Source organism: Chiloscyllium plagiosum, chromosome 8, assembly GCF_004010195.1.
Source record: "Chiloscyllium plagiosum isolate BGI_BamShark_2017 chromosome 8, ASM401019v2, whole genome shotgun sequence".
NCBI classification, from domain to species: Eukaryota; Metazoa; Chordata; class Chondrichthyes; order Orectolobiformes; family Hemiscylliidae; genus Chiloscyllium; species Chiloscyllium plagiosum.
This window is the reverse complement of record NC_057717.1, coordinates 105325108-105348019: the sequence shown is the minus strand read 5'-3', so window position 1 is coordinate 105348019 and position 22912 is coordinate 105325108. Positions and strand designations below refer to the sequence as shown.

At 38.7% G+C, this 22912-nt stretch overlaps 1 long non-coding RNA gene across 2 annotated transcripts in view; it reads right to left on the bottom strand.

Annotated features, from left to right (window-relative positions):
* Positions 1-22912, bottom strand: part of LOC122552292 — an 88760-nt gene that overhangs the window by 19532 nt on the left and 46316 nt on the right. For both annotated transcript variants that reach the window (XR_006312348.1, XR_006312347.1), the window contains exon 2: positions 6197-6405. This is a non-coding gene — a long non-coding RNA (uncharacterized LOC122552292). The remainder of the gene's footprint in view (positions 1-6196; positions 6406-22912) is intronic.

Here is a 22912-nt window from a genome sequence, read left to right as displayed (position 1 = left end):
AAATATACAACTTGGCACCCATTCCTCTTTGTTATTGACGCTATAACCTGCCTGTAATAGCCACTATTTCAGACTACAGTTGGCAAATATGCATTGTGACAATTGGACAGATAAAAAATCTAATTATTTTTCACAAATTTCTCTCCAACTCTGTTGAACATGTTGATTGTTATTGGAGTGGAGTTGCATCGACAACTCTTGTTTATATGGCATCATAATGCCATTTATGTCCAGACAGTATCAGCAGTTTCTTAACTGGATATGGGTGGTGAATATTACAGCTCATTCTTTCATGAACCTCCTGCTTGCATCTTCCATTGGTGAGTGATCTTATGACCTAGGCTATGGGAGAACACCATCTTTCTCTAATCCTATCACCCCTGGATCACAACAAAACTGTAATTGTTTAACCAAGTTTCCAATATAGCCAATAGTATGCTTCCTCTATAAGAACATAAGAACTAGGAGCAGGAGTAGGCTACCTGGCCTTCGAGCCTGCTCCACCATTCAATAACATTATGGCTGATCTTTTCGTGGCCTCAGCTCCACTTACCCACCCTCTCACTATAACCCTTAATTCTTTTACTGATCAAAAAAATTATCAATCTTAATTTTAAAAACATTTACTGAGGAAGCCTTAACCACTTCACTGGGCAGGGAATTCCATAGATTCACCAACTCTGAGTGAAGAAGTTCCTTCTCCAAAATCTGCTCCCCCTAATTTTGAGGCTATGTCCTCTTGTCCTAGTTTCACCCACCTCTCTATTTCTATCTTATCTATTCCCTTCATAATTTTATATGTTTCTCTAAGATCCCCCCCATTCTTCTAAATTCTAATAAATATAATCCCAGTCTACTCAGTCTCTCCTCATAAGCCAACCTCCTCAACTCCAGACTCAACCTAGTGTACCTCCTCCTCTGCACCCGTTCTAGTATCAGTACATCCTTTCTCAAGTAAGGAAGCCAAAACTGCATGCAATTCTCCAGGTATGGCCTCACCGGCACTCGATGCAACTGCAATATAGCCGGTCTGTTTTTAAACTCAATCCCTTCAGCAATGAAGGACAAAATTCCATTTGCCTTCTTAATTACTTGTCGCACCTGCAGACCAACCTTCTGTGATTCATGAACAAAGACACTCTCTGCACAGCAGCACACTGCAATTTCTTACCATTCAAGTAACAGTCCTTTTCACTGTTATTCATACTGAAATGAATGACTTCTCACTTATTAACATTGTACTCCATCTGCCAGACCTTTGCCCACTCACTTAAACCACCTAAGTCCCTTTGCGACATTTCACAGTCCTCTGCACACTTTGCTCGATCACTTATCTTTGTGTCATCTGCAAACATTACACGTGGTCCCCAACTTCAATTTAGCTCTGTAAATTGTGAATAATTGTGGTCCCAACACTGATTCCTGAGGCATACCACTAGTCACTGACTGCCAACCAAAATAGCACTCATTTATTTCCACTCTTTGCTTCCTGTTGATTAACTAATCCTATATCCATGATAATACATTGCCCATAGTGCCTTGCATCTTTATCTTATGGAGCAGACTTTTGTGTGGCACATTGTCGAATGCCTTTTGGAAATCTAGATACACCACATCCAATGGATTCCCATTGTCCATCATGTTCATAATGTCTTCACAGAATTCCAAAAGATTAGTTAAGCATGACCTGCCCTTCATGAACCCATGCTGCATCTGCCCAACAGGACAATTTCTATCTAGATGCCTTGCTATTTCTTCCTCAATAATAGATTCAAGTATTTTCCCCACTACTGAGGTTAAGCTAACCGGTCTATAATTCCCCGTCTTTTGTCTACCTCCCTTTTTAAACAGTGATGTCATGTTTGCTGTTTTCCAATCTGCTAGAACTGCCCCAGAGTCCAGTGAATTTTGGAAAATTACCACAAATGCATTTGCTATTTCTCCCACCAACTCTTTTAGCATTCCGGGATGCATTCCATCAGGGTCAGGAGACTTGTCTACCCATAGTTCCATTAGCTTGCCCAATACTACATATTTGGTGATAATGATTATTTCCAGTTCCTCACCTACCTTTGTCTCTTTGTCAATTACTGGCATGTTATTCTTGTCCTCCACTGTGAAAACCAACACAAAATACTTATTCAATGCCTTGGCCATTTCCTCATATCCCATTACTAAATGCCCCTTCTCATCTTCTGAAGGAGTGATGTTTACTTTAGCTACTATTTTTTATATACATTTATAAAACATGTTTGCTATCTGTCGTTATATTCTGAGACATGGATTAGAATGATCATCAACCAGGTTTCTTTAATACTGTAAATACAAAAATATTGATTTCTTGTAAAAGAAAACTTACTCCATGATGACTGAAAACTGATTAATACACAGAATTTGTAGTATGCATTAGTTTTACCCTTTGAAATAATGCATGGTTAACTCAGTTATAGGTCTTCTAGGCATACTGGTTTTTTACTTTTTAGATTTTGAGATCATTGTTGAGAGCTTGAATTTAATAAAATTGAAAATGCCCAGACATATCGTATTTACCGTTGCCTCTCCATTTTTTAATGGTCCTGAATTGGACAAAGTCAGTATGGATTTACAAAAGGAAGATTATGCTTGAAAAATCTACTGGAAGTTTTTGAAGATATAACTAGTAGGGTTACAATGGGATTCAGTGAATATGGTTTACTTTGACTTTCAGAAGGCATTTGATAAGGATCTACCTATGAGATTAGCATGTAAAACTAAAACACATGGGACTGGTGGTAGTGTATTGTTATGCATAGAGAACTGTCTGGCAAACAGGTTACAAAAAGTAGTAAATAGGCTGGCCATTTTCTGAGTAGCAGCCAGTGACCAGTGAGGATTAATGCTTGGACTACTATGACCAAAGCATTATGCTTGGACAATATACATTAATGCGTTAGATGAGGGAACTAAATGTAAAGTATCTCTAAGTTTTCAAATGACACAAAGCTGGGAGGGTGAACAGTGAGGAGTATGGAAGGATGTCTCGTGATTTGGACAAGTTGAGTGAGTGGGCAAATGCATGGTGGATGAAGTATAATCTAGATAAATGTGAGGTTATCCACTTTGGTAGCAAATACAGGGAGCAGATTATTACCTGAATAATAACAGAGTGGGAAGTGGGGAAAGGCAATGAGACCTGGGTGTCCTTGTACACCAACTGAAGAAATTATATAGTTAAAAATCACACAACACCAGGTTATAGTCCAACAGGTTTAATTGGGAACACTAGCTTTCAGAGTGCTGTTCCTTCATCAGGTGGTTGTTAAGTCATGAAATTATATATGCAGGTGCTGCAGCTGGTGAAGAAAGTAAATGGCACGTTAGCTTTCTTAGTGAGAGGATTTGAGTACCAGAGCAGTGATGTCTTGGTTCAATTACACAGTGTGTTAGTGAGACCACACCTGGAGTATTGTGTACAGTTTAGGTCCCCTTATCTCTGGGGAAGGATGTTCTGCCTATGAAGTGATTGCAATGAAGGTTTACCAGATTGATTCCTGGGATGGTGGGACTGATGTATGAATCGGTTAGGATTATATTCACAGGAATTTAGAAGAGGTAGAATCTCATAGAAACCCATATAATTCTACCAGGACTAGAAAGGGTAAATTCAGGAAGGATGTTCTAATGGTCATGCAGTCCAGAACAAGAGGTCACAATTTGAGGGACAGGACTGACATGAGGAGAAATTTCTTCACCCAGAAAGTGGTGAGCCTGTGGAATTCTTTGCTACAGAAAGTGATGGACATAAAAGCATTGAATGTTTTTGTGAAGGAGATAAATATTGTTCTTAGGGCTAAAGGAATCAATGGTATGGAGAGGAAGTGGGAACAGGATACATTGTTGGATGATCAGCCATGATTATATTGAATGGTTTAGCATGCTTGAAGGACCAAATGACCTACTCAGGTTCCTATATTCTATGTTTCTATGAATTATTGAACATTGACAGTAATATAAAACGTTATCCATAAATTAGTCCCAATCACCTCAGTGGGACTGATAACGAAAGTAACATTCACACCATATAAGTGCCAGGCAATGGTCTTTTCCAGCAAGAGAGAATTTAACCATCCTTCCTTGATATTCAATGGTGTTATCATTACTGAATCCACATTATTAACATCCTGTGACTTACCATGAACAGAAATTGAACTGGACTATCATATTAATACCATGGCTATAACAGCAGGTCAGTGACTGGAAATTCTGAGGTGAATAACTTAGGTCATTTTTTAAAATTCACAGAATGTGGGCATTACTGGTCAAGACAGCATTTATTGTCCATACAACAGTTAACAGTCAACCAAATTGCTGTAACTCTATGTCAGGTGTACACCAGACCAGGTAAAGATGGCAGTTTCCTTCCCTAAAGTGAATCAGAAAGTTTTTACAACAATCGGCAATGGTTTCATGGTCATAGATACACACTTCATTCCAGATCTTTATTGAATGTCAAATCCATAATCAGCCATTTGAACCCAGGTTCCCAGAGCACTACCTGAGTCTCTGGATTAATAGTGTACTGTACCAGTATCCCTACAGGCCCTTCAGCCCAGAAAGTCCACACCAACCCTTTGAAGATCAACTCATCCAGATTCCCCCTATATTTACCCCTGCCTAACCTACACATCCCTGAACACTATGGGCAATTTAGCACAGTCAATTCACCAAAGCTTTAGATTGTGGGAGGAAAGTCATGTAGATACAGGGAGAATGTACAAACTCCACACAGACAGTCACCCAAGGCTGGAATTGAACCCAGGTCCCTGGCACTTTAAGACAGCAGTACTAACCACTGAACCACCATGCCGCACGATGGTAGGTAGTAGCAGTAAGCCATCGCCTCCCCTCCTGAATCTCCGAATGCCTGTCCAGCGTCTTTAAAGCACAAGTTAGGAGTGTAATGGAATATTCTGTACCTCTATGATAAGGGTGGCTCCTTCAATGCTAAAAAACTCAATGCCTTATAGGACAAAACAGCCCCATCCGCAACCTTAAACATTCATTCCCTCCACTAATGACGAACAAATAGCAGTGTGTACCATTTACAAAACACACTGCAGTTATTCACCAAGGCTTCTATGACAGCATCTTCCATATCCATGACCTCTATCACACAGGAGGAAAAGGACAATGGATATCTGGGAGCACTTGCAAGATCCCCTCCAAACCACATACTATCCTGACTTGGAACTATATTGCCATTCATTCACTTTTGCTGGATTAAAATCCTATCTCCCATAGACATTATGTAAAAAAGGCTCACCACACTCCTCTCAAGGCCTTGTCAGTGGTCTGCACTCCAAAAATAAATTTAAAAAAAATTAGGCTTGTTTAGTGGGTGGCACGGTGGCACAGTGGTTAGCACTGCTGCCTCACAGCGCCAGAGACCCGGGTTCAATTCCCGCCTCAGGTGACTGACTGTGTGGAGTCTGCATGTTCTCCCTGTGTCTGCGTGGGTTTCCTGTGGTGCTCCGGTTTCCTCCCACAGTCCAAAGATGTGCAGGTTAGGTGAATTGACCATGCTAGAATTGCCTGTAGTGTTAGGTAAGGGGTAAATGTAGGGGTATGGGTGGGTTGTGCTTCGGTGGGTCGGTGTGGACTTGTTGGGCCGAAGGGCCTGTTTCCACACTGTAATCTAATCTTATCTGAACCTCTGTATTCCATAGGTCCTAGGGTAGCATGTGGTGTGTCTATGTGTTGAAATTCATTCAAACATTCAAACTTTTGCTAAGTGTAATCTGACAGTTAATTAATTACTTTGCTACACTGTCAGATTAAAAAAATACTTGTTACATGATGTATTGAAATTCATTCATCCCAGCTTGGGAAGATACACACTGTTCATTGGAGTGACTTAATCATGTGCAATTAGAATATAATGCCATTCCAATCTCTCTGGAAGGGAGCACTGTGATAAGTCGAGACATTACAATAGTGACCACATTTCAAAAGTACTTAATTGGCTGTACTTTGCGATGTTGTGAAGTCGTGAAATGCTCTACAGTCCTTAGTGCTTAAAACACCCACATTAAAATGGGCAGTTTGCTTATATTGGCAAAAAACTCATAACCATTATCCATTCACATTAACATCAATTTCAAAATTGTCAATTTAAGTGCTTCGTTTATTTCAGGCAGAAACAGCTGTGCTGACTCACCAGTGCTATCTCATTAAGGTTCTCATTTTCATTAAGTCCACCTCCATATCCAGTTATTTCTTATAGCTTCTGCCCTTTGAAACGCTACTGCATGTGTTTCAGCGTGTTGTTTTTACCCAATTGCATCACGAGTCATTGCTGGAAAGGCCATAGCTTTTCTTCCACAGAGTCATTCCAATTTTTCTTTCCTCCAATGTTCATTAGTTTTCCTGCAATGTGAGAAGAATGATAATGCAATCTAACAAACACTATTATATCTGAATAGTTTATTCTTTCAGTCTTTCTCATACAATGTAACAAGCTGACTGTAATTGTCTGATTTCCTGTCTACTCTACAACAGGAATAGACTACGCCTGAATATAAATATGGAAATACTGTTTTTGTTGCAAATTTGAAATTTCCACATTTTTATGACATCATGTAGTAGGAAAACCAGCTACACACAAAGATGCCCAAAATAAGCAGTGCAAACTGTTTTAAGCATCAGTATTTCTTTCTTCAACGACTACAGGGCTATAAAAGGATTTTAATGCTTATAAAATGATTTTTATTATGACCAAATGAGTCAGCTTCATGAATGATAATAATAATAGACAGTTTGTAATCTATTTAAATAAATGTATTCATCAGGATTGTTATCTGAACAGCTTAAAATATCTAGCCTTTCGTCTCAAGCCAAACATGTGTATATGTTTGTAGTTACCATCCCTCAAATTCCACAGTCTGAACTGTCACAGCAAGTCTTTTCTGAATTCAGGAGATATAATGCATCTTAATTCTTTTCTGATTGCTTGTTTCAATACTAACTATTCAGCTAGTCTTTTGTATACCCTCTTAAGAATTCTTTGCAGTCAAGCTGTACCTGGTGGCTTATCATAAGTGTTGTTTTCAGTATTATTGATTATAAGCCATAATCCTGTAATTGGAGTTTTTCCCTGTAAAACTATTGACTGCCCTCGTAATCATGATAACTCTAGGTGAATGTCTCAAACACTTTGAATTATTATGTTTAACCCAATCCAATCAAGTCCATCTCCATGTCCTACTTGGCCAGAGAAATAATATGATCAAGCAAATGGCAAAAGCTAGTTTAGCAATCAGAGAAGAAAAAAATGTCATGAGTCAGAGAGAAGATGTTCACGATAGCTTTTACTTTTGTTGCACATATTGATTTTTCATGATTACTATAAAATCAGATGAATGTGTCACATTGATATAAAAGTTAAGCTTCTGTTTTCTCCTCAATTTTTCACCCCTACACTTTTAAAGGTACAGCTACAAAGGAACACGTGACCATCTTCCCATTCAAATTGATAGTTTTGGAAAAATGTTTTTTGTTGATGCTTTGTATCTTTTACTTATTCGTACAATTTGCAAGAAATAGCATTCAAACAGGAAAACCAATATTTATACTGCATCATTGGTTGACAAGTGGACTTTGATTTGTAAAGGTGAATAGAATGGAATAGAACAGAATAGTTTATCCTTTATTGTCACTTATTTTCAAATACAGAAGTACAGCAGTACAGTGAAAGGTTTACAATGTTGCCTCTTACGGAACCATTTTAGGTGCAAATCTTTGATACACAAAAAAGAATAAAAGAAAGTTGCATTACCTTATAGTGATTCATAGTATAAGCTAGAAATAAGTCATAGTTAAAAGGATAAACATTACAGTCAGATAAAAAAATTACAGATAAACATTACATTGCAGTAGCTCAGTGCAGAGGCTTCCATATGTGTCTGACTGGCTTCTGTAGCCACTGACTGCCCACACCAGACCCCAGCCCAACAACCGTCCATGCTCTGCTCCAAGCCTCTGGCCCACTCTGCTCCGGCTCCCAGCTGTTCCAAACTGCTCCAGGCCTCCTGCCCAATCTGCCCTGGCTCTCAGCCACTCCATGTTGCTTCAAGCCTCTAGCCCACTTTGTTCTGGCTTTCAGCCGATCCACGTTGCTCTATGCCTCCAGGCCGCTCTGCTCTGGCTCTCAGTCACTCTTAGCATTGATAAATTGAAACTTTTTGTTAAGAAAGATTCCTCTTCTAAAATATCTTCGCATAAAAGGCAGGAAACACAACAGAGGTTATCTTAATACTTTCTTTAATATTGTATTTATGTCTGAGTCACAGATTCAGGATGTGTTCATCAAAGTGAGAAAAGGCTTAAATGTGAAGCGTATTTTGAAGAAAGAAATGTTTTAAAAATGATAATAGTTTCTTTTGTGTGCTTTCAAAACCCACCCAAAACAAAATCAAATCCATTTGTTGTACTAGCCTTGTTGAAGAGGAGGAGGATTTTTAAAATTAAAGTTGTTACATTTTTGAAATAGAATTAGTCAAAATCAGAGAAAGTCCAAGTCAATCATTCTTATTCTGAAATGACAATTTTATAGGAAAGCTGTGGAGCATTTTCCAAGTCTGATAAATTGCAAGACAAATTCAGAAGTTCATCATTGAGAATAGGATGAAACGTGAAATGAAATAGGACATTTGGCCCATCCAGTCTGCCTTTTCCACAATTCACATGCAATCTGTTGTGAATCTGGGGAATTCACTGAAAGATTTGTGCTTATAAATAGAATCAAAAAAGTTAACATGGAGAACTGTTTTCATTTAAACAATTATAATTCAACAATTGGAATTTAGAGAGACATCTGCAAAAGATGTCATATCAAGAAGTACATCTTTGCAGTGAGAGATGAATACCTAGAATAGGCTTCCAGATACTGTAGTGAGTACACATATGGTAGTGGAGAGGCTGTCGCTGGTGTTATTTCAAAGGAAGTTGATGCTGTGATAACATCACACACTTTTACAGAGGAATGAACTAATGGAAAGAATTACATTTCTCACCAGCAATTTTACGATAAGTACTCTTCCTGATTGCTTTAATTTTCTGATAAGAGAACATTCAACATTTCATCTACTCTACTTGAGGATAAATCAGTCCTAATGCTAGAGCATTCATCATATCTCTCTGAACTAGCATCACCACATCCTGGGATGACTGGGACTTCCCTGACAAAATTTTCAATAGTACAACTTAATGCACGTATTTGTCTCTATGGTACGCTGCATGGTGCTTTGTGCCAAAGATTGCACTTCAATTGGAGTACTCATGAATCTGTGTTTATGACTGACCCCAAATAACAAATAAGGACTGTTCTGATCTGTCACCAAGAAGGAGACTGATGTCTCAAATCACTGGATTGCAAAAATCACACAATGGCTTTTGAAACAAAAACAGAAATTGCTGGAAAAATTCAGCAGGTTTGGCAGCATCTGTGGAGAGAAAGCAGAGTGAATGTTTCAGGTCCAGTGACCCTTCCTCAGAACTCTTTTCTTTTGAATATTTCTTCTTGTTATTAGATACACTTTAAAACCTTGTTGCCTGATTAATGTTAGCAATCTGAAGAGTCACCTGTTATTAAAATCCTTTTATAGAATGAAAGAATCTTATTCATGGCACTTTACCTAAATTTCCATCAGAAACTGCACCGTGCCACATTGAAACTGATATTTCAACACAGCAACATGATCTGCCAAAGTATCATTTATTTGGCTAATGTGACACAAATGAAACTCAAGTGTTCAAAATGGCTGGAGTTTCCTATAGCAACTTCCAGATAGTCCAGCCACTCAGTGGACCATACTATCACCTGGGAGATAGGTTTGATTGTTGAAGGTTAGCAGGGGATTCAATCATCACAAACTGATCCTAATAGAGTTCTCACTTAGGTCGGGAGGGTCCCTGGCACCATTACATAGTATTCATAATTCCAGGAAATTTAGTCCAACAGATCTATACCAATCTTTGTGCTCTACACAAACCTTCTTCAACCTCTTTTATCTAACTTAATTCACATATAGAGTCATACAGTCATAGAGATGTACAGCATGGAAGCAGACCTTTTGGTCTAACTCATGCATGCTGACCAGATATCTGAAATTAACCTAGTCCCATTTGGTAGCATTTGGTCCATGTCCCTCTGAAACCCTTCCTATTCATGCACCCATCCAGATGCCTTTTATATTTTGTAATTTTATCAGCCACCACCACTTTTTTTGACAATTCACTCCATACGTGCTCTATCCATTGCATGAAAATGTCGACCCTTTGGTACCTTTTAAATCTTTCACCACTCACCTTAAACTTATGCCTTCTAGTTTTGGACACCCTATCCTGAGGAAAAGAACTTCACTAGTCACCCTATCCATGTCCCTCATGATTTTATAAATTTGCATAAGGTCACCCCTCTAGCCTCCGATGCTCCAGGGAAAATAGCCCCAGCCTATTTAGCCTCTCCCTAAAGCTCAAACTCTCCAATCACTGCAATATCCTTGTAAATCTTTTTTGAACCCTTTCAAGTTTCACAACATCATTCCTATAGCAGAAATTGAGCACAGTATTCCAAACTGGCTTAACCAATGTCCTATACCACTGCAACATGACCTCCCAACTCCTATACTCAATGCACTGACCAATAAAAGCAAGTGTACCAAAAGCCTTCTTCACTATCCTGTCTACCTGCGACTGCACTTTCAAGGAACTATGATCCTGCACTCCAAGGTCTCTTTGTTTCAGAACACTCCACAGGATCTTACAATTAAGTGTATAAGACCTGCCCCTATTTGCCCTACGACAACATAGCATCTCACATTTATCTAGATTAAACTCCATCTGGTACTCCTTGGCTTTTTGGCCCATCTAATCAAAGTCCTGTTTACTCAGGTAACCTTTTCTGTTGTCCACTACACCACCTATTTTGGTGTCATCTGCAACCTTACTAACAATATTTCCTATATTCACATCCAAACCATTTATATAAATGACCCAGCATTGATCCTTGTAACACACCGCTCATCACATGCCTCCAGTTCAAAAAGCACCATCCTCTGTTTCCTATCTTCAAGCCACTTTTGTATCCAAATGGCTAGTTTTTCCTGTATTCCACATGATCTAACATTGTTAACTATTCTCCCATGCAGAACATTGTCGAACACTTTATTGAAGTCCACATAAATTATGTCCACTGCTCTGCCTTCATCAATCCTCTTCATCACATCTTCAAAAAACTCAATCAAGTTAGTGAGACATGATTTCACATGCACAAAACCACATTGACTTTACCTAATCAGTCCTTACCTTTCCAAATACCTATAAATTCTATCTCTCAGAATCCCCTCCAACAACTTATCCATCACTGATGTCAGGCTCACCGGTCTATAGTTCCCTGTTTCTTCTTACCACCTTTCTTAAATAAAGTCACCATGTTAGCCAACAACCCATCTTTTGGTACCTCACCTGTGGCTAACTTAAAGAACAAACTGAGAGTGCTTAATTTAGCTTGTGACTTTTTAAAACAATTAACACATCCACAAAGGGTGTGGAAATCTTGTGGAAAAGGAAAATTCATTTGGACACTCCTTCCTCTGTTTTAGCCTGGTTGTGAAACGCTAACTGTAGAATCTCCCAGACCCCTCACTACAACTTCAATGCCACCATAGGTTGTAGATTAAACTACAAATTTGCTGAAAATATGTCACACAACTTCATATATTTACCTCCTGATACACTGGATGATCTTTCCAAATAATGTCTCTTGAAGACAAAGTGTTTTTAGCTTATGTTCAACTTATTTGAGCATGAAGACTTACAATGCAGATAATGAGCATATTAAAGAAAATAGAAGCATTACCTTTATAACCTCAGCACTATAACTGCATTATTTAATCTATGCAGCACAGAACCAGCCATCACTGACTCCTCTACCTCACAGAAGACTGGATTTATATTCATGTAGATTTGCTCTAAAAATACAGATGAAAAATACAGACAATTCATAATGTGGAATTAGAAGATTAAAAATTCCAAAATGGCTTGTTTGTAAGAAATGTTTCAAACTGTTAGGCACATTATGAGCAACCGCCATTCAAGAATTCTTTAGATATTACCCCCGATAAGCTACATTGCCATCACATGGTACTTGATAAAATGTAGTAGAGGATTTACTACATAATGTTCTGCATCCTATTTGTCCTACTTCAAGCTGGAGATGTATAAACATAAAGAAAACAAAAGTTAAACCTTTCAATATTCTGGTTTGAAGCTGGCAAGCCTAAAAGAAAGCCTTATAATCCTTTGTATTGCGGAACTCCTCTCTTGTAAACACATAGTAGCCAACTGGTCAGTGTTGGGGCAACCATCAAAACTTAGTTTACTGTGTTTCAAATACCAAGGCTTAATAATTGATGTATAGAGGAAGGCCAAAAGTGGTGATGTTGATGCCACTTCTGCATTGGAATCTTCAGTCATGAGAGGATGACCAGGAGATGATGAAATCACTCATAGCTTGGACTTACTTGAGTAACATTTTTTGATTTGATTTGATTTATTATTGTCACATGTCCCAAGATGCAGTGAAAAGTATTGTTTTGTGTGCTAACCAGACAAATCATGATTTACATAAGTACATCTGGGTAATAGAACAGAATGCAAAATATAGTGTTACAGCTACAGAGAAGGTGCAGACAAAGATTCACCTTAATATCTGAGTGGTCCGTTCATAAGTCTGATAACAGGACGGAAGAAATTGTCCTTTAATCTGTTGGTATGCATTTTCACAACTTTTGTAGCTTTTGTCTGATAGAAGAAGGTGGAAGAGAATATGACCGGGGTGGGAGGGGTCTTTGATTATGTTGGCAGCTAGGACCAAAAGCTGATGATGCAGAAGAATCTGCCATTCTTCAAACTTGTATGGCCAGTGATTATAATTGAACTCAGCATTAACAGTTAATTTATGATCTTAAAGGATTGACATCAATCCTGAATCAGAATCTTCAGTTATGAGAGGACAAACAGAAGATGAAGAAATAATTCATAGCTTGGACTTACTCAAATAACATAGAGTCAATAATAGATACTTGTATAACATATCAATAAACATATGCTTCCCACATGCTGGTGGCTGGTGTTCATGGAAAATGATCAGTAGGAGCCTACGGTAATTTTCCTTGTTTGTTCAAGGGCATTGGAGCTATTAATAGCACACACTGTGGTCACAGCAAAGAAATTGCCTACCTTAGCATAAACTGGAGATCTAACCTAGGTCTCTCACCTGTTCTTTATGCTCAATTTCACACACGTCGTTGTCAATACAAGTGAACTATCAGAGGAACAATCAATTTGTCATTAGGAACAATCCAGACTGATTTCATTTCTCAAAGACATTCAAGTGTAATAGGTAAAGTGGGAAATGGCACGGGGCAGGGTGACACTAGGCACACGGACACACAAGATGGCTACTGTGCCATCAGTTGGCCACTTGACACACAAGATTGCCACCGGACCACAATATGGAGAGAGAGAGAGACAGCAGAGCAAACACAAATGCTGTCTGCGGCCAACAGAATGCACTCACAACCTAGTTGATTAGTTTAAGGTGGGCGGGGGGGTGGGGGGAGAGAATACACATGAGTAGCGTAGACTGCTCGCTGAAGTGTCTGGGTCCAACCAACACCTTTGATAGAAATGTTAACTGTTTGATATGGACCAAATACAAAGTGATAATAGCCAGCGCTGCAGTCATCATCTCTTTCAAGAAGAGCGATTAGTGTCCATTATTATAGCAATGGACTTTCCCGCAGACATTGAAACTGACAATGTCTGCACTGAAACTGACAATGACCACACTGAAATTAACAAAAGGATGCGCTGGAACTGACAATGACTGCATGATACTGCAATGTTTACAATAAACAAACTTTGCTGAAGAGACAATAACCTCATCACTGGCCTATTATATCACAAAATGTATAAACGTATCTTGACATGTGCTTTAGGTTGAGAAAACACTCACAGCTGATCACTGTTATTAGTGTCTTTCTCTCCCCAGAGCTCTGGTATTTCCTTGTACAATAAACTCTGTCATTGAACCCCGACTCTGATTCCAAGGCTAGTGATTTCCCCCCACAAAATAGGAATATGAAAATATGAAATAAACTGGATAAAAGAAATAATGCAGCAGACACCACTGACATTTCAGAAACTCAGTTCGAAACAAGATACTAAGTAGATTACTTAGTAACTAAAATTTTCCTTATTGATCCAAAAGCATGGTTTACATTTTAATTAAAAACAGAGGCATCAGTGAGACATCAGTGAGTTAGACATACTTGCATCTTGAAAGCTGCTCTATCCTTGGGGAAATTTATGAGAAGTGGTATTGGAGATCATTCTCCACTCAGTCATCACCTAATTTCAATTTGCGCCTGACACTCTAGTGTGTTCCTACTCACAGGCTGAGAAACAAGTGTTTGAAAGTGTTCATCAATAGGACTTAATTGCAATTAATTTGGGGAGAAAATAAATGTTGCAAAGAGGACATGAGGAAGCTAACATTATCACAAGTATCAATCTGTGGTTCCTTAACCAAGTGTACAACGTCCTTCTACATTAAACTTTGTCTTTCGATCTGGGTATTCCTTAGACTTTTTCATTAATTAAGTCACAAATGATTTATTGATAACCTTGAGAGCAATGATAGCAAAGATGTCAATGACACAATCGTCATTGTACATCAAGGAGATGGAATGCTTTGGCAGTTATTGTGAATGCTGTTACCATAAAACACAATGCCTAGTGGTACATGTTTTATAGGACAGGAGACTATTTAAAATTACCACGGTGAAGTGGTCTGTCACCACACTTTCAAGAGCATCCTGAAAACCTGCCTCATAAATCATGCTTTCAGCTTTTCAGCACCTCTTCTGATTCTGACCTCCTTTCCTTTGGTTCTCTGAGAAACTATAGATGTGCCATTTTACAAAAAGCAATTTCAAAACTTCAAAAGCAAAATGGAAAAAAAATTCTTATTGCATTATCTTTATAAAGAGTATTTATGTGATGTGGACATCATAAGTTAGCCCAATGTTTGTTGTTCATTCCTAACCACTTGAAAAAGTGGCGATGAGTCATGTTTTTGAAATACTGGTCATGTACTATAAGGAAATCTATAGTGTTGTTAGGAAGGGAGTTCCAGATTTACACATACACACACACACACACATTGTGCTGCCTTGAAGGGGAAGGGGAAGGTAATTGTGTTCCCATTTAACTTTTGTCCTTGTCCTTCTAAATGTTGAAGGAGGTTTGTCAAGATACCACAGCACATTAAGTAGATGATGCACAACAATGCCACTGTTTTTCCTGTCGAAATGGCAAGTGTATATTGTGATAATCATTTTGAAGATAGTTATTTCTTCTCTCCTTAAGATTTAGTGACGATAGGTGGAGAATGAGAATAGATGAATAAATATGGGAGTTTTTTCTTATCATCAAGTGTCAGTGATCATTTCTGAGCTTTAGGCATGATTATGAATAGCCTATTAATCTTTGAAATAATCTTTACCAATATCCATATATAATTACTTTCCAGCAACAGTCATGGAATAGTAAGCACAAGCCACAACATTCGTTAATTTCCCCTCTCTAGATAAGCATCATTGTGAGCTAATGTATTGACCCTACTATCCCTACATCTAAGACCAGTTAGCTCAAAGCATGAGATCTTTCTACTCTGCATGGGTCAGTTCTACATTGCGACATGTAGGTCCATAACTACTACTTAAATAAAAAACTTTAAAAAATCAAAGTCTAAACTATATTGAAGAAGCAATTGTATGGTTTGTTGAATGGATTAGAAGTGTTCACTAAATGGAAAATAAACCTTTTATTCCTTAGCATTCCAACCACATTATTCATCTGAACATTTGAAGGGGGCTGGTAATCTGATAGATTTTTGTGAAAATGTGTGGGAGGATTAGGACAAAATGATTAGTATGATTGTCATTGCCATGAGTGTATCCAAATGTCAGAAGCAGAAATCAATTTACTGTTTGGTGATTAGCAGAGGATGAAATATATAACAAGAAATAAAATGGTTTCAGTGAACTAAAATTTATCACTATCAAAGTTTTTATCTGTACATGATGCTGCAGAACAGGAGGTGGCCAGTTTTCACATAGCTCAAAGAAAATTTGAAAAATGTTTCATAATTTTGAAAAATCTTGATGAAGGATTCTTACAATAAGAACATTATGCAAAAGTTACGCAAATGTTGGCTAATTTTCATTAAATCCAATGCACTTTTCAAGTTTCTTGTCTCTAAGTAAAATGCTGTATTTGCATAGAGCCATCTATCACACTTAGCTACTGCAGACTATTACAGAAACATAAATGACAAAGGACTAATACATTTATCATTTTCACTGTGCAGCCCAGCACCTACTGATGTGCACAAGTAACAATTCAGGCGGCAGACTGGATTTTCTGTGATTTGCTTTATTCGTTTGATTGTGGATCATTTAAATCCATTCTTTTTAAGCCATAATGTGGCTTGTCATTACCCCACTGCCAATTATCAAAACAATATCTAAATAACCCTGGTAAAAGTCGAATTCTTCCTTGTTCACATTATTTCATACCACACACACATTGGATCAATCATGAACAAACTTACAAATGAGTCGAATTGGAAGGTTGAGTGCACACTGGGTGTACAAATATTTACATATGATCACAATACTTCAGTCTGCACAACATTAGAATCCACAAAGTTAATTTCTAGGTCACAGTCATCCTAATCAGATAAGTGGAGATTTTGAATTAGTTAAAACTGTACATTCAGGCTTATGGCATTAATTCTAAGCTACCAAATATGCTCAGAACAGAACTTGTGGGGACAATAGTTGAACAAATCTTATTCAATTGTTTAGTGCTCAGTCATCTGACACAGATTTTTTATCTCCTCTTGTCCTGAATACTTACTTCTTACAGAACAATTGGAAGAATTAGATAACGACTACTGCGACAGAATAATACATTGTGATAGAGAAAGTAATTTCAGATGTACTAACCCCGAGTTTGTATAATCTCTTAAGTAACTTAATCCTTGAAGTCCAAGTACTGTATAAATTTCACAAAACTATGCGTCCAACTCCCTACAAGAGCAATATATCCTTCCTTAGGTTTAATATACATTTTGGTACATGAGAACAATAAGAACATAAGAAGAAGAGCAGGAGTAGGCAATTCAGCCCCTTGACCCGATCACCCTAACACTAACCCTAATGGCTGATCTTATCTCATTTTCTTGCCACTCTCCATAACCCTTTAGCCATTACTAATTAAAAATCTATCTGTTTATTCCTTAAATTTACTCAACGTCACAACATTCACCACAATCTGGGGTAGTGAATTCCACAGATTTACTTTGCTTTGAGAGAAGTCATTTCTCCTCATCCCCATTTTACATCTGCTACCCCTTATCCTAAACCTATGACTTCTCGTTTCCCACGAGGAAATGTCTAATTTATCAATCCCCTTTAGTATCTTTTCACCGCTTCTCATTCTAAACTCCAGTGAGTATAGACCTAAATCTCTGCTCAATCTTTCTGCATAAGATAAACACCTCATCTCTGGAATCAATCTCCTGAACCTCCTCTGTACTGCCTCCAAAACAACTACAACCCTCCTCAAATAAAGGGAGCAAAATTGTACATAACATAACCAATACCAATTAACCTGTTCTCTCCCACTATTCCTCCTACTCTGGTCTATCTGTTTCCTTTAGCTATATGCCATCCACGTCTCATACATTTTAACGAAATAATTCCAGTGTCTCCTTACCTTTAAATTGTGGAGGTGACACTTGCCAGATTTTTTAGCTCTAGCTGATCTAAGGATATTACAGGGTGGGGAGAAAAAGATTACTTTTCAATAAAAATATTCTGTTAGTAATATATGGAATAACTATCAAGCATTCCAGAGGTAACATGATATGTTCCTCTCATATCTTGTGTTCTAATTCTCCTTGAAAGCATCTTGAGATTTTTATGTTAAAGGCTATGTGTGTGTGTGTGAGTGTGTGTGTGTATATATAGGCAGGCAGGCAGTGTGTAGGAGAGGTCAGATATGTACAGTAGGCCTCTCGGGTCTAAAGGACGTTTTCCTCATATTTCTTATTTCCTGATTTTATGGATGTCCCAAAACATTTCTGTAATCAGCTCTGATTGTTTGCATAATGCAAATTGTTCACTATAATGCCAAATGAAAGCAGCATGTTCCTCAAGAGTAAATGGAAAAGTACTTTTGGATTAGCTCAGTACTATACTTCTCTTGAATCAAACAGAGAGTTTTCAATCATCGAGATGCTTACAGTCAGTATTTCAAAGGGAGATAAAACAGAATGGCGCAGGAAAACCTAAGAACACTTGGAGAATTGGAAAAAGGCGGATAGATATTGATGGACACACAGAGCAACAATCCAAAACAAATCTGTGGTCAAATTAAAGGAAGCCAAGGGAGTACAGGCAGTTAAAATGAAGCTCAACAGAAGCCTTGTTATCTGTAAAATCTTTCATTTAAGCTTAATCTCCAGCAGGTTGTTTGAGAAGCACTTTTCTCCTGGTTTTATGACTTGCTCCTTCATTAAACAGAGACAATCAGATAGTAGATTGTCAATGGTTAACATGATAACACATCTGCTTCTCAGGCTGCTGTTTGCTGTTACAATACCAAGGGCCATGTAGCTGTTGGACATAAGCTTTAACCTATTTACATTCAATTAGTACAGAATGAAATCAGCAGTAACAAATTATTAATTTTTCTTCAGTATCTTTAAGGTAATAAACAAATTAACCGTTCAACCATTATGATGATAAAAACTAAGGGAAAACAGTGTTGTTATTGTTACCGTGTGAATGAAAAAGGTTCCAACAGATGGTTCAACACAAAAGTAAAGAATGTACTCAGGCCTACATATTGGTCCAGTGAATGGATTCATGAGGGGAGGACATCATCACAAGCAGAAAGGAGAAGGAGGAACTTAGGAATTGGCGACAATTTCACTGCTGAATGCAGGTTTCAAAATTCTGTCCAAGGTCACTGCCAGCCAGATCGGCTGTGCTCTGGGGTCAGTGCTTCACCCTGTCCAAACCTGTGCTGTATCATGCATGAAGATCTTGGACAGCCACACACTACTCAGGGATACAATCACCTATGTGAAAAATGAGGGGGGGGAGGGGTTGGGAAAGGGGAGTTGTAGCAGGAAGGGGTGCCTTTTAATCTGGACCAGGAGAAGGCTTTTAACAGAATATTGTACACCTACATGATGGATGTGTTCTCAGCAATGGGCTCTGGGAAGAAATCCACAATTGGATCTGACTGTTCTATACAAACACCAGTACTGCAGCCTCAATGGATGGGAATCAAAATACTTCCCACTCAAACCCAGGAACGGTTGCCCTCTCTCTCCTGCCTTGTTTGTGTATTGTAGAGATCATTTGACAAGTCCATTGGGGAGGATGGGACTTGAGAGTGAAATTGCTTTCTTGAATTAGCTTTCTTGTCACAAGTATTTAAACAAGTACAATGAAAAGTTTATAAGTCACCACTTACAGCACCATCTTAAGTAGAGTACCTAGGTACAATCCTTCGTTATACAGGTCAGAAAAAATGGTTAAAAGGGCTTTCCACAGCAGACCTTTTGGGGGAGGGAGGGGAGTCCCTGCTCCCTGCTCCAGTCTCTGGTCACTGGAGTCCCTGCTCCGGCTGCTGGCAATAACTGTCCCAGCAGTCGTGGATTGCAGGTCAAGTCCTTGCCTGTACATAGATGACATTATCGTTTTCAGCTCAGATCCGTGATTGGTGTGTGCAACCATGAGCATCTGCGACCAATTCAAACTGGTATCGGGAACCAAAATAAATTGGGGCAAGATTGAAGCCGCATTAATTGGAAGGTGCACTGACTGATTCTTCATACATATTATAAGTCAGATTACCTGAAGGTGGTGGGCAAATGACTGGGAAGTCTGGATTATGCATTAAAAATTGAGACATGCATATCACTAAGATGAGGCAGAAACCAAGCATATGAGAGTGCCACTCCCTGCTCCACCTCTGCTCCAGAAACGTCAACACAAAATTTACACTAACACTGCAGTATATTAGTGAGAGTGGTGCTCTACGAGAGGTGCCAACTTTCAGATGAGATGTTAAATCGAGGCCCATTTATTTTCCAAAATGGTTGTAAAAATCTCCCATGTATCGTTTGAATAAGAGCCAATATTTATGGCCCTGGTCAATGTTTATCCTTGAATTAACCTTGCAAAATTGGATGATCTGGCCATTATCATATTCATGTTTGTGGAACCTTTGTGCACAAATTGGCTGCTGCATTTCTTACTTTAGAACAAGGACTAATTCTCCAGAATTGAATCAGTGACTATAAAGCACTTTGGAACATCTTGAGGTTGTGAAAGGCACATATAAATGCAAGTCTCTTTTTCTATTCCTTTTAAGGACAACAATATGAATGTTACGATTCTGGAGTGTTTGTCTCAGCTTTAATGCAAAATTAATAAATACTTTCCTGAAAAAGAGCCAAATAAGTTACAGGATTTTGCCAAGGTTTAAAAACTGTTTTTAAAATGATTTCACAATAACATCAATATTGCTTTGAGTCCAAATTCAAATTTGACCAATGATGCTGATATCCTGCCTTGAGGAATAATTAGAGAGTCATGACTCATGATCAAAACTAGGTATAGATTTGAGTGGTACTGGAAAAGCACAGCAGGTCAGGCAGCATCTGAGAAGCAGGAAAATCGATGTTTCGGGCAAAAGCCCTTCATCAGGACTGAAGGCAGGGAGCTCCAGGGTAGAGAGATAAATGAGAGGGGTGGGGGTGGGGAGAAGATAGCACAGAGTACAATAGGTGGATGGGGATGAAGGTGATAGGTCAGAGAGGAGGGTGGAGCGGATAGGTGGGAAGGAAGATTGGCAGGTCGGACAGGTCATGAGGATCAAAACTGGCTGTCAATGCAGAAACAGAACCCTGATTTGTTCTTCTAATTCATTCAAGCAGTAGTTATCCATTTTCCCTTGATGTATCTATGGGATATGGGATTTTCTCTACTTATTTACATCAAGAACAAGCTAGACGCAGCATGAATGTACATATTGATTTATTTTGAAACATTCCAAAATCAAACTGACATTTCACAAATTGTTGATTCAAACATTTCCACCTGATTCATTATGTGAATGGTGATAATAGTAACTTAGATCATAAGACTGTAAGATAGAAGAGCAGAATTAGGCCATTCGGCCCATTGTGACAGCTCTGCATTCGATCATGCCTGATATGTTTCACAACCACATTCTCCTGACTTCTCCTCTTAGCCCCTCATTCCCTATCTATGTCTGATTTAAATGCATTCAAAGACTTGGCCTCCACAGCTTTCTATGGCAATGAGATTCACTGATTCACCACCCTCTGGCTGAAGAAATTCCCCCTTCTCTCAGTTCTAGAAGGTTGTCCCTTCACTCTGAGACTGTGCCCTCAGGTCCTAGACTCTCATAAAGGTGGAAATATCTTCTCCAGATCCATTCTATTGAGGCCAATCAGTATTTTGTATTTTACCACCAGATCACCCCTCATCCTTCTAAACTCCATTGAGTATGGACCAAGAGTTCTCAACTACCCCTCATATGACAAGCCCTTTATTCCCGGGATTATTCTGGATCTCCTCTGGACCCCTCTAAGGCCAGCACATCCTTCTTTAGATAGGAGTCTAAAATTGCTTACAGTATTCCAAATATAGCCTCAGGACTACATCCCTGTTCTTGCATTCTAGCCCTCTTGAAATGAATACCGATAGTGCATTTGCCTTACTAACTGCCAACTGTAACTGCAGAGTAACCCCAAGAAAATTCTGACTAGGATTCCTAAATCCCTATGCACTTCAGATTTTTGAAGCCTTTCCTCATTTAGAAAATGGTCTGAACCACTATTCTTCCCACCAAAGTGGATAACCTCATGTTTTTCCACATTGTATTTCATCCACCACTTTTTGCCTACTCTCCTACCCTGTGCAAGTCCTTCTTCCTCGTCACAGCGCGTCCCTCCACCTATTTTTGTGTCATCTGCAAACTTAGCTCCAATGCCCTCAGTTCCTTTTTCCAATGGTCCCAACACTGACCCGTGTGGAACTACATTAGTCACCAACTGCCTTTAGCACTACTGCCTGCTTTTTGTAAATTGGCCAAACCTCTGAGCTCTGATTTTATTTACCAGTCTCCTGTGCGACACCTTGTTGAAGACCTTCTGGAAATCCAAATAAATCACGTCCACTGCTTCTCCCTTGTCCAACTTGTTCATTCTGCCCTCAAAGAATTCCAAAAGATTTGCCATGCATGACTTCTCCTTCATGAAATCTACTAGTGCCTGGTATCTTTCTCAACCCCTGACTCAGCCCTATTTTACCATGCACTTCCAAATATTCTGTAATGTCATCATTAATAGTGGATTCTAAAATCTTCCATTGACTGAGGTCGGACTAATTGGCCCATAATTTTCTATCGTCTATCTCCCTCCCTTTTTAAATAGAAGCGTTATACCAGCCATTTTCCAGTCTCCTGGGACCTTCCCTGACTCTGGTGATTCCTGAAAAATCACCACCATTGCCTCCACAAGCTCCTCAACTATCACTTTCAGAACCCTGAGGTTAGTCCTTCTAGTCTGGGTGATGTATCCACTTTTTAAAGATTTTTATTTCAAAAGCATACTTTATTCATAAAAAAATCTTCATGTACATACATAGTCACAAACATAGTTAGGTTCTGTACAGTAGCAAATCAAGAAAACAAACAA